The sequence below is a fragment of the Myotis nattereri genome (genome assembly GCF_964212035.1).
Source record: "Myotis nattereri genome assembly, chromosome: 7".
Lineage (NCBI taxonomy): Eukaryota > Metazoa > Chordata > Mammalia > Chiroptera > Vespertilionidae > Myotis > Myotis nattereri.
Window position 1 is genome coordinate 89005116 of NC_138082.1, and position 12617 is coordinate 89017732.

Consider the following 12617-nt stretch of genomic DNA (forward strand, 5'->3'; position numbering starts at 1 on the left):
TAAATAAGTTAATTAAACTTTTACAAAGTATACATATGTCAAATCATCCTGTGCACTTAATATACATACAATTTTTATCAATTTTACTTCAATAAAGCTGAAAATGTTTTAAAATAAATTAATAAAAATAGGGATATGGACATGAGCAAGACAGACCTCATTCTTGACTTCACTTGGGGAGCTTTGTTCTTGGAGGATAGTTACAAATAAAAGCAGAAGTTTATAATGTAATCTTGAGTAAAAAGTGGTGTTTTGCTAGAAAACAAAGCAGGGAAAGAAGTCAGAAACTTACTGGGAGATGAAGCACTACATTGTGTAAAGTGGTCACTAAAAACATCTCTGATTGAGGAGACATTTATGCAGAAATTTGAATAAAAGTGGATTGAGCCGTATCTAAGTGGTGTGCTAGCAGAGGTATCAGCAAGAGCAGAGGCGCTGGAGCCTGAAGAAGCAATTATCCTGCCACACTTGAGAAAGGGCAAGAAAGCTGGTACAGCTGGGTTGGGACAGGAGTTAGAAGGGAAGACTTATAAATCTAGACAAGGTGGGGTTTTAAATGTCAAGGTAAGGGCATACTCTTTACGGTAAACTGTGGGATAAACCAATGGGAGGGTATGAACTCTAGAAGGATATAATAAGGTTTAAGATTAAAAAAAAAAAAAAAAAAGCTTCGGAGTAGAAACAAGGAGAGCCATGGGGAGGCTCTAGAAAAGAGAAAACGCTGCTGAGACAGTGGGAAGCATTGCATTCACACATCTGAAGACCAGACCAGATCCATTCAGTAGTCAATTTTTTATTTGAAGGATGTGAAGAAACCAAAAATAGCTCATCCTACTTTAGTTTATTTGTTTGTTCATTTATACTGAGCAACTGGGTAAATGGTTTACCTAATAAATGATCTGGAAAAAAGGGTGAGAGGAGTAGATGTGTGTATATAGAGAGAAGAATTCTGTTTGAGGCATGGAAAGTTTGTGTTGTCCCAGTCATGCAAGTAAGGATATGGACCAGGCAGGGAAATATGCCACATTTTATTGATTCCAATGCTCATTTTTCTTCTACACTTTAACGTTTCTATAAAATAGAAATACATCACACAACTGATGTTCTCTTTAATCACAGGTAGTCAGGTGATAGTGGCCATGTAGTTGTCATTGTCTGATATTGGGCAAACTTAGTCACAGCTGTTCATATTGCTACTAGAGGCCTAGTGCACAAAAATTTGTGCACTTGGGGGAGTCCCTCAGCCCAGCCTGTGCCCTCTTACAGTCTGGGACCCCTCAGGGGATGTCCACCTGCTGGCTTAGGCCTGCTCCCCGGGGGATCAGAACTAAGCTGGCTGTCAGACATCCCTCTGGCTGCTGGGGTCCAACCCCAGCAGGTCCAGGGGTCCCCAAAGGTGTGGACGGAGTCGGCAAAGAAGTAATGACACAGAGGCAGCGTTCAGTTGATCAGCAGCCTAGCCAGGATCTCTAGCCAAGTTCTGGTTAGGATCTCTTGCCATGTTCTCTCGCTAGGTTCTCCAGCCAGGTTCTCCAGGTTCTCCAGCCAGGTTCAGTCACCAGGTTCTAGTCAGGTTCTCTTGCCATGTTCTATCCAGGTTCTGTAGCCAGGTTCTGTCTCTAGGATCTTCAGCCAGGTTCTCTCGCTAGGTTCTGTCTCTAGGTTCTGTCCAGGATCTTTTGCCATGTTCTGTCTCTAGGATCTGTCTCTAGGTTCTGTGGCCAGTTTTTGTCCAGGATCTTTTGCCATGTTCTCTCCAGTGAAGTTCTTCTGTCTCTAGGTTCTGTGTGTAGGTTCTGTGTGTAGGTTCTGTGTCCTGTTGTCTTGTTACATCTGTATTTATACCAGTTGATTCCAATCCTATCAATCTCTATTCCAAAGGTTAGGGCATTTCTTATCTCCATTCCAGGGAGTAAAGATTATGTAGTTTAAGTATGATTGTTCATAGTTAAAGTGATTAATTACCTGCCTGGCACTTAGTTAAGGGGTTTTATTCCCTCCCTAACTTCAGGGGAAAATCCCTACCTGGGGAAACAACCTTTCTCAGAGAGGTGACCTTGGTTAAAACACATAGTGCCAAGAAGGTGAGCAAACATATTAAAAACAGTATGCCATATATGCCAGGTCCCTTGAAACAGCAAAGATGGACTGGCTCCAGGCATCTGGCAGCCTAGGAGCCCTCAGGTAATGTACATTTGCCAGTGGGAGGCAGGCCTAAGCTGCAGTCGGACATCCTTAGCACTGCTGAGGAGGCGGGAAAGGCTCCTGCCACCACCACTGTGCTGGCAGCCATCAGCCTTGCTTGTGGCTGAACAGAGCTCCCCCTGTGGGAGCGCACTGACCACCAGGGGGCCAGCTACTGCATTGAGCATCTGCTCCCTGGTGGTCAGTGTGTATCATAGTGATCAGTCATTCCCAGTATTTCTGCTGTTAGGGTCAATTTGCATAGTACCCTTTCATTATATAGGATAGAGGCCTCGTGCATGGATGAGGGCTGGCTGATTTGCCCTGAAGGGTATCCCGGATCAGGGTGGGGGTCCCGCTGGGCTGTCTGGCCAGCCTGGGTGAGGGGCTGAGGGCTGTTTTCAGGCTGGCCACACCCCGTTCAGGGTGGGGGTTCCTACTGGGGTGCCTGGCCAGTCTGTGTGAGGGCCATTTTCAGGCTGGTCATGGCCGCGGGCTGGAAGCAGGTATCTGGGATTTATTTATCTTCTATAATTGAAACTTTGTAGTCTTGAGTGGAGCTCAGGGCAGGCAGGGCAGACAGGAAGCTTGGCTTCCTCCATTGCTGGGGGCAACCCAAGCCTCCTGCTTGCTCCAGCTCCATGTCCGCCACCATCTTAGTTGGGTTAATTTGCATATTTGCTCCTGATTGGCTGGTGGGCGTGGCTGGTGGGCGTGGCTGGTGGGTGTAGTGAAGGTGCAGTCAATTTTCATGTTTCTCTTTTATTAGATTAGATGACTTCAATTATGTAGTGTTCAATGTTAGTCCTTTGTGATATAAATGTGTTTCTGATTGTTACCAGAATTATTTGAGCATATAAGTAACATTTAAACCATAGACTGGAGGAGAAATCCTATGGCATCAAATAGATAGGATGACAATAAGTCTAAACCTTAGTCCTCTGGCATGCCATCATGTAGAAGTTATAAAGACAGGGTAGACTCAGCAAAGGAAACAGACAAAAAAACTTCATCAATTAGATTTTTTTTAATTGAAGAAATGATTATCTTAGATGCCAGAGACAGTGTTGGCAGAAGGATGAAATAATGAAGTTGGTTAAATGTTGCTGAAAGCTCAAATAGAATAGAAACTGAGAACTGAACATTGAACTTGAAAAAATATAAGTTATTGGTGATGTTGACACGAGCAGGAATAGTTCCATGGGAGAGGAAGACAAAAGCATAACTGGACTGTCTCAGAAAAAAATCCTATATAATAAAAGCCCAGCAATTGAAATGGTGGAATGACCAGAATGACCACAATGACCAGAACCACTGTGGCTCCTCGCCCCACCGGCTCGCCTCCCAGCAAGGACGCCCACCCCAATCGAGGGGCCCCATCAGGGCAGGCTGGCCGGCCCCCACCCACGCACCAGGCCTTTACAGATGTATAAAACCCTACCTGCCCCCACTCCAACCCAACCCTCCAAAGGCTCCTGAAACCACAAAATTAGATCACTGATTCAGGCCACATTCACACGTGAGGAATTCACACCTTTCTCCTTCCCCTTGGACTCGCTTCTCAGAGGAGGCAGCACAGTGTGGACGTGCAAACTAAAGCTCAGAGAAGTCACTCTTTCGGGGTCCTGTGGTGCATCTAGGCAGGCAAACTGGTCACCAAATGCCAAACGCCAGACTCTGCCCCTTTCTCATCCTGTGGTCTCAGCTCCAGACAGGCACTCCCCATGGCAGGATACAAGGAGAGCTCCATCTCAAATCTTCGCAGAGACACGAATGCTCAGGAGGCCAATATAATAGAAACCTAAGGACCCAAATGCTGGGGCCCATGCTGCCAGGTTCCACTCAGCACACGGCCAAAGGGGAGTTTGGACCAAGTTCTGGTCCAATTCCTAACCCAGTCGTGACCTGCCATCCTGGGGCCGCAGCGCGTGCTGGAGTGTGTAATCACGGGGCGTGCTCTGGAGGTGGAGGGCTCACCCCAACCCCTGGGCCCCAGGGGCTCTCCGCCTATGCACCCTTTCCCCAGGCACTCAGCCCCAGCTGTGCCAGCAAAGCCCCCTTGCTGGGGCAGGATCGCAGGGGGAAGGCTGGAGAAAGGGTGGCCAGCCCAGGGCCTCCACTGCAGCTATTTGTACACATGTAATTAGCTCTAATTATCCTGGGCTTTCAGTTCACCAACTCAGGGCCTGGGAGCTGCACCCCGGGTTAACTCGCTCAGGCAGCAGTGGCTCCACTGAATGAGCCCTCTCACTGGGCCAGGAAGCTCTATCCCCATCCACAGCACCCTGTGTCCTGTCTGTCTCACCCTGTGTATCTCTCTCCCGTTCCTTGCTCTGTGATCCTGTTTACTCATTCCCCAGGTCTTGCTGGGCTTTTTGTCCCTGTCTCTCATCGGATCTCTGCCTGTGGAGAACACCCCTGCCACCCCCGCAAAGGACACACACCGGCAGAATCTGCTTTTTTCAATAGAAAATGACAAGTGGGAAAACAGAGTGAATTAAAAAGCATTAACTTAAAAACAATCCATGTGTCTGCAAATGCATTCCAAATGGCAGCACTTTGGCGGGGGTGGCAGGGCGGGGTGTGTTTGCCACATGTTCTGGAGCCTAAGACACGAAGTGTAAGGGGGTCAGAACCTCGCTATGGACCCCTCCCACTAGCCACCTGGGATGGCAGGGCCTGGGGAAGGGACTTAGTCTATACTCACCCTGAGGACCCCCACCTGATTCCGTAGGCCCTTTCCCCTGTTCTGGCATCTGCTGGTCCTTCTTACTCCCCCAATACCTCCAAACCTTTCTATGCTGACCCCAACTCTCCTTCTGCACCAGCCCCCACCCCCCCACACACAGATTTCACCCTCTCCCTCCCCCACCCCCCAGTCTGCTACCCTCTGCTTCTTCCTGCCCTTCCATGCTCTGCCCCACCTCCATTCTGCCCTCCTGCCCCAGAACACCCAGTAGCCCTGGCTCTGGGAGAAATGGTTAGAACAAAGCTTTCCTTGGCAGGAAGAGGCTCTCCAGGGAGCTGCATACAGAAAGGCGCTCCCAGTCCTGTATCAGCAACTGCTCTGTCCTGCCAGATGCCAATCAGAAATTGTGTCTCTGCAGATAGAGGGTAGCAGAAGCAGGCTGCTGTCCTTTGAAGCCCCTCATCAGGAGGAAACTCTCCCCCTCAAAAAAAGTTCACCCTGCTGCCTCCCTTATCACTTTCAGCAACCCTCATTTGCCCCTTTCCCTGCAAGTGGAAGGACTGGAGCACATCTCTACATATAAAAGAGTAATATGCAAATCAATCGAATGGTGGAACAACAAGAACGACTGCTGGAGCAGTCGCTATGAAGTGCACTGACCACCTCTTGGTACCCCCCGGCCGGCAGGCTCCAATCCCCCGATGGCAAATTGTGAACCAGGGGTGGGTGGCAGCAGGGGCAGGGCGAGGCCACCTCCTGGCATCCGAGGAAGATAGCCCTGATCACAGTCCAGGCCTAGGGACTGTACTTGTGCACAAATTTCCTACGCCAGGCCTCTAGTAATAGATAAAGAAGTAGAGTCACAGAAGATAACCTCTTTGAGAAGTTTTTATATGAGTATGATAAAATGCACAGATGAGGGGTGTGTCAAGAGAGGCATTTTGTTTTAAGATAGAAGATCTTATGTTATATTTAAAGGTAAGGATACTGCCCTAAAGAAAGGAGGAAAAAAATATATGAAAGATGGGGGTAATTATGGGAATAGAGTTGTTAAGTAGATAAGAGGGGATGAGTTTTGTCATAGTAGGTTTGGCCTTAATAATAAACAGGAACAATGCTGCTTTTGCTGCATCAAGAAACTTTCTTCAAACTGAATAGAGAAAGGGGTGATCATCCACCTATACTGAGGACAGGCAGAGTAATCTAACTGACAATGACTTAGACTAAAGACTAAAGTACTCTAGTCTTCCACCTCCCACCTAACGCATCCTGTACCCTGTGCCTTTACAATGCTCATGGTATCAGAGATGCAAAGAAGGTGAGATGCCAGAGTGGTTGGACCTGTTCAAAGAAGTCAATCAAATGCAAGGTGCTATGACTGTTTTCCACCAGACTACTGTCAGCAATATTTTCTCATGCCTGTGCTGATGTATCTGAACACTATCTCGGCCAGCACTCTCATTAATTTGTTGGCAACAGTAAAAAGCCCTTCTGGAGGAGAAACCATGTACTGAACTCCACATGGCTTGCTGCATGCCAATAGCTCATATGTCAGCACAATTCAGAACACATTTGGTGTTCTGGATCGCCTTCATTTTTTTTAATTTTTATTTTTTTTGTACTAGAGGCCTGGTGCCCTCTTGCAATCAGGAACCCTCAGGGGATGTCAGAGAGCCAGTTTCGGCCCGATGCCCGCAGAGAGATAGAGACATCAAAGATGAGAGAGAATCATTGATCAGCTGGGCTGTCTCCTGTGCACTTTATATACATACAATTTTTATCAATTTTACTTCAATAAAGCTGAAAATGTTTTAAAATAAATTAATAAAAATAGGAATATTTGTGCCCCCCACACTGGGGATCGAGCTCGCAACCCTGGCATGTGCCCTCGAGTGGAATTAAACCTGGGACCCTTCAGTCCACAGGCTGACGCTCTACCCACTGAACCAAACCAGCTAGAGTACTTCCTTCAAGTTTTGATGGCTTTCCCAGCACCAACTGACACCCTCTGATGCCACCAAAGTTTGTGCTTTGGAGGAATTCATGAAAACCTGAGATGTAAAAGATCCCAATACCATACATCTGGAGGAAATTAGAAAATGTGAGATTATTGCTGAGGTTCACCAAACAAAGCATTTGGGATTTCTATGTGTTTCTGTTGGCTGCTGTCTATGCAATGCTGTAGACATCTGTGACATGCCTGTATTTCAGGCATGGCCTCAGACTTGAGGAGTTCATAACCTAGTGACAGCATTGATACACAAATGACTGATTGTTTCAGAAGAGCTAAATTAGAAGAAAACCCAAGTTTCAAAGTTCTACAGTGAATGTCAACAACGATCTCAACACCAAGCAAGTACCCAGGGACCTCTGCTTTTATATTTGGATTGAAGGAGGTGAATATTGGGTCACTTTAAAATTCCAGAGAGAGTGAACAAGCATTTTAAAAACTCAGAGATCTAATAGGGCAGCATAACCCGGCTGGTGCAGTATGATGACCCATGAACCAGGAGTTCACGGTTTGATTCCTAGTCAGGGCACATGCCTGGGTTGTCAGCTTTATCCTCAGTATGGGGTGTACAGGAGGCAGCTGTTCTATGATTCTTATCACTGATGTTCTTATCTCTCTCCTTCTCACTTCCTTTCTTTGAAATCAATATAACATTTTTATAAATAAAAGAGCAGTATATTGGATAATTCTAAACTTTTAAATTTGTCACATTTCTGTACATGAATTGGATCATAATGTAGTCAATTGTAATTTTCCTGTTATCTAACCAAGGTAATTGACAATAAAAGAAGTACATGAGGTATGGTCAGCGTGAAGATACATTGACTAACCTCCATTTAATGAAGTGCTTACTGCCCAGCTTGAGGTATCCTCAGCAGACAGCATCCAGTTGTCAGACATTCTAGAGTATGCTTCACTGCAGGAACTAGCCTCACTGAGGACATCCTTTTTGTGGTAATTGAGCAAGATGGAGTATCTAATCCTGGCCCCTTGACCCAATTTGAGACAACTCCATCAGCCAATATTCATACCAGAGTTCTCCACTAATTTCGCTGAGAATTTGTGAGCCTGTATTAGAATCTGACTTTTGATTTCACAGGTGTTGATCCATATGCACACCTCACTTACATTTTAAACTTTATGTCAGTGTATGCCACTGGAAAGCTCAACCTGTAGCAAGGAGGATGGGTGGTAGGTTGCCATTTAGCTATATGATGCCACGCAGGAAAATATCTGCTGTTATGTTGTATTGGTTTTTTTTTTCTTTTATTCAATCTTCCAGAGTGAATAAAAAACATTCTTATAATCATTTAAACTTTCTCTTACATTTATTCATGCTTATGTCAGGTGATTTCTATGTGAAAGCTGAGATTAGGAAATTGAAAGGCTGCTGGACAGGAGGGAGAGATTATTTGAGGGACTAGAAAGCTGTGGAGTAGCAAAGGCCTCTAAGAAGTAGTAAGGGCAGGAATCTGGCCATTCCCTGAATGGGGTAATATCAGGGGGACATACTGGGGTGAAAAGGAATTGATATTCTACCTCCATAAGACAGTGCCTTGCAATGACAAGAACTCAATCAATGGTGGTTATTTGTCATTGTTTCCTGTTGTTTTCAGTATGGTTATTTTCGGAAATAGAAAACAGAGAAAGAATGATAAAGACAAGTTTCAGCTACTCTAACTTTGCCTAAGGCCAGCCTTTTTGCACATTCAAAATAAAGAGGGCATATTTTAGCATCAGTAATTCAATTTAAAAAATGGATAAATTGCCTATAATTTTCTGTAAAGTCTACACCCAAAAGCAATAGTGAGGGTATAAGAAAAAGAAATTAGGAATGATAATAAAGATTGAGATAGTGATCATTTGATGATAAGTGAGTATTCATTATTTTAAATGCAGATCAGAATTAATTCAGGCCATCAGTAGAGGAGGCATGTGAAAAAATAGAGAAGAGTGTGAATATCAAAATGATTTTGAAGGCATCAAGATAAATTTAGATAAAATGTTGGTATAAAAAGCCATGAAAAAACAAAACAAAACAAAAAAGTACACACAAAAAAAAACACAGCACCTCTTCTCACCTGTGCAGATAACTAGGTCTGCTAAAAGCAATGCATTTATACCAATAAAGGCCAATATTCATTCTCTTAAGAGACATTAACCAGGCTTTTTATTTAAAAATAACTTTGCATGGGTTATCAGGCAAGTAGCCTCCAGCATATATTTCTTCTGCCTGAGGTAATAACCAGTGGAAAAGGATGATTGTAGAGTTGCCTGAGAAATCAGTGGGTCCACTTTCCCCCACATTAGTGGGATTGGGTAGTTCTTGCAATATCTTCAGTAAATTAATTTTCTAAGACTTGCACAGGAGAGTGGATGGTTATTGGCATGGAATTATATTTCTCAGGTCATAAAGTCCCATGCCCCTAACTCAGTACTGGAAAAGGTGCAACTGGGGGTCCAGCAGAGCTGAGAGTAGGTGCAATTTTCAGAGCTTCCGTTTCACGGTGGAGTTGGGTCCAAGGTAGCATCAGGCTAGTTAAAGTCAATCAGTCCATTGCGTGGGCCCCATTTGGTCATGAGCCACATGGGCAGACGCAGAGCATAGGAGTCCCACAACATGATCCAGACCTCACTGGGCATGTGTCCATTGTCCAGACCCCTTCTCCCAGCGATCTGCAGGGAACGGACATGGAGAGTGTGAACTGCAGCTTCCTGGCAAAGCTGTCTAAATGGCATGCCTGTATTATCTGGTCTCTCCTTTGCTCTTTTCCTCTTAGTAATAACCAGGTTATTGCCCTGACCGGTTTGGCTCAGTGGATAGAGAGTCGGCATGCGAACTGAAGGGTCCCAGGTTCGATTCCAGTCAAGGGCATGCACCTTGGTTGCGGGCACATCCCCAGTAGGGAGTGTGCAGGAGGCAGCTGATCAATGTTTCTCTCTCATTGATGTTTCCAACTCTCTATCCTTCTCCCTTCCTCTCTGTAAAAAAATCAATAAAATATATTTAAAAGAATAAAAATAAAAAAATAACCAGGTTATTATAACAATATCACTAGGACTCCATTTAGTTCAATCCCTTCATTTTATAACTGATAATAGAGAATCCAAAAAAATAAAGTGGTTTATATGAGGTGACAAAGATAGCAAAACCAGAATAAGAACTTGCAGCCCAGCGAACTATAATGTCCAAAAATGGAAAATGTTATTTGATTGTTTTTGAGAAGTAATTACATTTCTTTATCATAGATGACACAATTATCTTTGTCCCAAATAATGCTATAAAATGCTTTAGGGGTATGATAAAATAAGGGAGGGGTTGCAGCTTTGTTGATTTATATGCTGTAAATATTTATAAATGTGTTCACCATGAACAATTTCAAGCCACCAAAATGTTATCATTAGAACACTGAGTTGAGAAGAGATGTGCATAATCAGCTATTGTAGAAATCTTTTAGACTATTTAATTTGGTCTGTGGCAAACACCTACATCCCCTTGGCCTTCCCAGATTTCTTACATGTTCAAAAACAGCATTTCTCATAGACACATGTTAAGTTAGATAATAAATTAAGATTATTTACTGCAAAAAATCTATAGACATGCTCCTGTGCTGGAAGCCGATCCACCCTTGCTACTTGACACAGTCGCTGCAGGGATGTTTCAAGGGACCTGGTATATGGCATACTGTTCTTAATATGTTTGCTCCCACTCTTAACGCTGTGTGTTTTAAACAGGACCACCTCTCTGAGAAAGGTTGTTTCCCCAGGTGAGGATTTTTATCAGTAAAACCCCTTAACTAAGTGCCAGGCGGGTAGTTAATCACTTTAATTATGAACAATCACTCTTAAACTACATCATCTTTACTTAGAATAATCTCCTTCAGTTACTTCCTTGTAGTTTAATAGAACAATAGAGTAACCTTGGAATGGAGATAAGAAACGCCCTAACCTTTGGAATAGAATGGATAGGATTAGATCAAATAGTATAAATACAGTTGTAAGAGGACAATAAAATGAGGAACCTGGCTAAGAGGAACCTTGCCATGATGATCACCTGAACTCGGTCTCCGTGTCCTTCATTCTTCGCCAACTCCATCCACACCTATGGGGAATCCCTGGACCTGTTGGGGCTGGACCCCAACACTCCTGCAATGTGAATTGCTTCCCGTGAGGTCCCCAATAAACAGGTGGAAAGAACAAAAGTGTTCCATATCTTCAGGAATTATGGTAGGAGTTAGAGAGTCATGTCTTAATTTATACTTTAAAATGTTGAATCTGTGAAAGTTCTATAATTTAATATCATAAGCTATTGGCAACTTTCCTTATATAATAGAGCCTTTCTATTTTTCCCCTTAACAGAAGAGATCCTGTGTACAGAACATGTTGGCAAAATGAGAACTAGAGTCTTGTCTCCTGACACAACTCCCAAATCCATTCTACTGACCAAAATGACTTCTGTATCCAGGAATAACACTAAGTTCCTATAAAACCATTTATAACTCCCAGAAATCAGAAGATCTGGAAACTTTTTCACTAGGCGAAAATTTTAATACAATTTGTGCTATATATCTGTAGCTAATGCCTCTCTCTTGATTTCTGTTTTTGTTTTTTTTTTCCAGTGTTGGCATTCCTTCCTTCATTATTTATCTCTTGATCCACTCATAAATTGTGTATTATTCAGTAACAGAACCTCAAAATTAGCACGTACAGTGCTGGTAGTCTAAAATGGAAGGCAGAGAATTTAAAAAATAGCAGTAATAGTGCAAATAATATTGCTATAGAATAATAAATAAAACAATAATTATAAGCACACAGAGTGGCATAAGGAAATTACCTAATCTTCTGTGCTAGTGTTATTGGTGAGACAGCTCATTGTCCACACTAGTTGCTAGTGGAGTGGGCTTCTTGTAATATCCCAAGAAAAGAAATTATCTGAGATTTGCATGGGAGAATGAAGTATTGCAGAAAGCTTTTTTTCTGTGGAATCAAACCCCTGATCCCATTTCTCTTTGTCCCTTTTTGCCTTCAGCAGAACAAAAATCAAAGCTAATGTCCAGAGTTTCCATTCCATGTTGGGACACAGGCTAGTCCAGCATCAGGCTAACTTAATTTGTGTTCTCAGCTGCAGTTCATTAGTCCATTGTGTGTGGGGTCTGCATGGCTGTAGCCACATGGGCAAATGCAAGAAAGCCAGGAGCCAAGAGCTAAAAGACAGTGCTCCTTTGCGGATTATGTATTCCCACCATTTTCATGGGTTTGCAATGGCCCTGCCTGCTCTAGCCAATCCATGATTTCCCAAATTGCTTGATTGACAGGCAATTTCCCTGTGTCACCCTGACTCATTGCACATGTATCCATATTCCTTGTGTCCAGTTCCTTCCTTCATTGATCTGCAGGGGATGGGCTGGTCGTTCCCCGGGGAGTGTGATATGCAGCTTCCTGGTGAAGCTGCCTAAATGACATGCCTATAATGCCTGGCCTTTCTTTTGCTCCTTTCCTGTTATTAACAACAAGCTAATTACAATGATATCAGTAGGAAATTAAAGTTTGCAGAGGTTTGGATCTTACAGGATGACTGAGAGTTTGCTAATAAGGTGGACAAAGTGACCCAAGAAGAGGAAGCTACCTCTCTCTCTCTCTCTCTCTCAATTAGAGCCATCACCTGTCCCCCAGATAACCAGCAACCTGAAAGGCAGCAGAAGACAGTACCCCATACCTGGCTAATGGTCACAG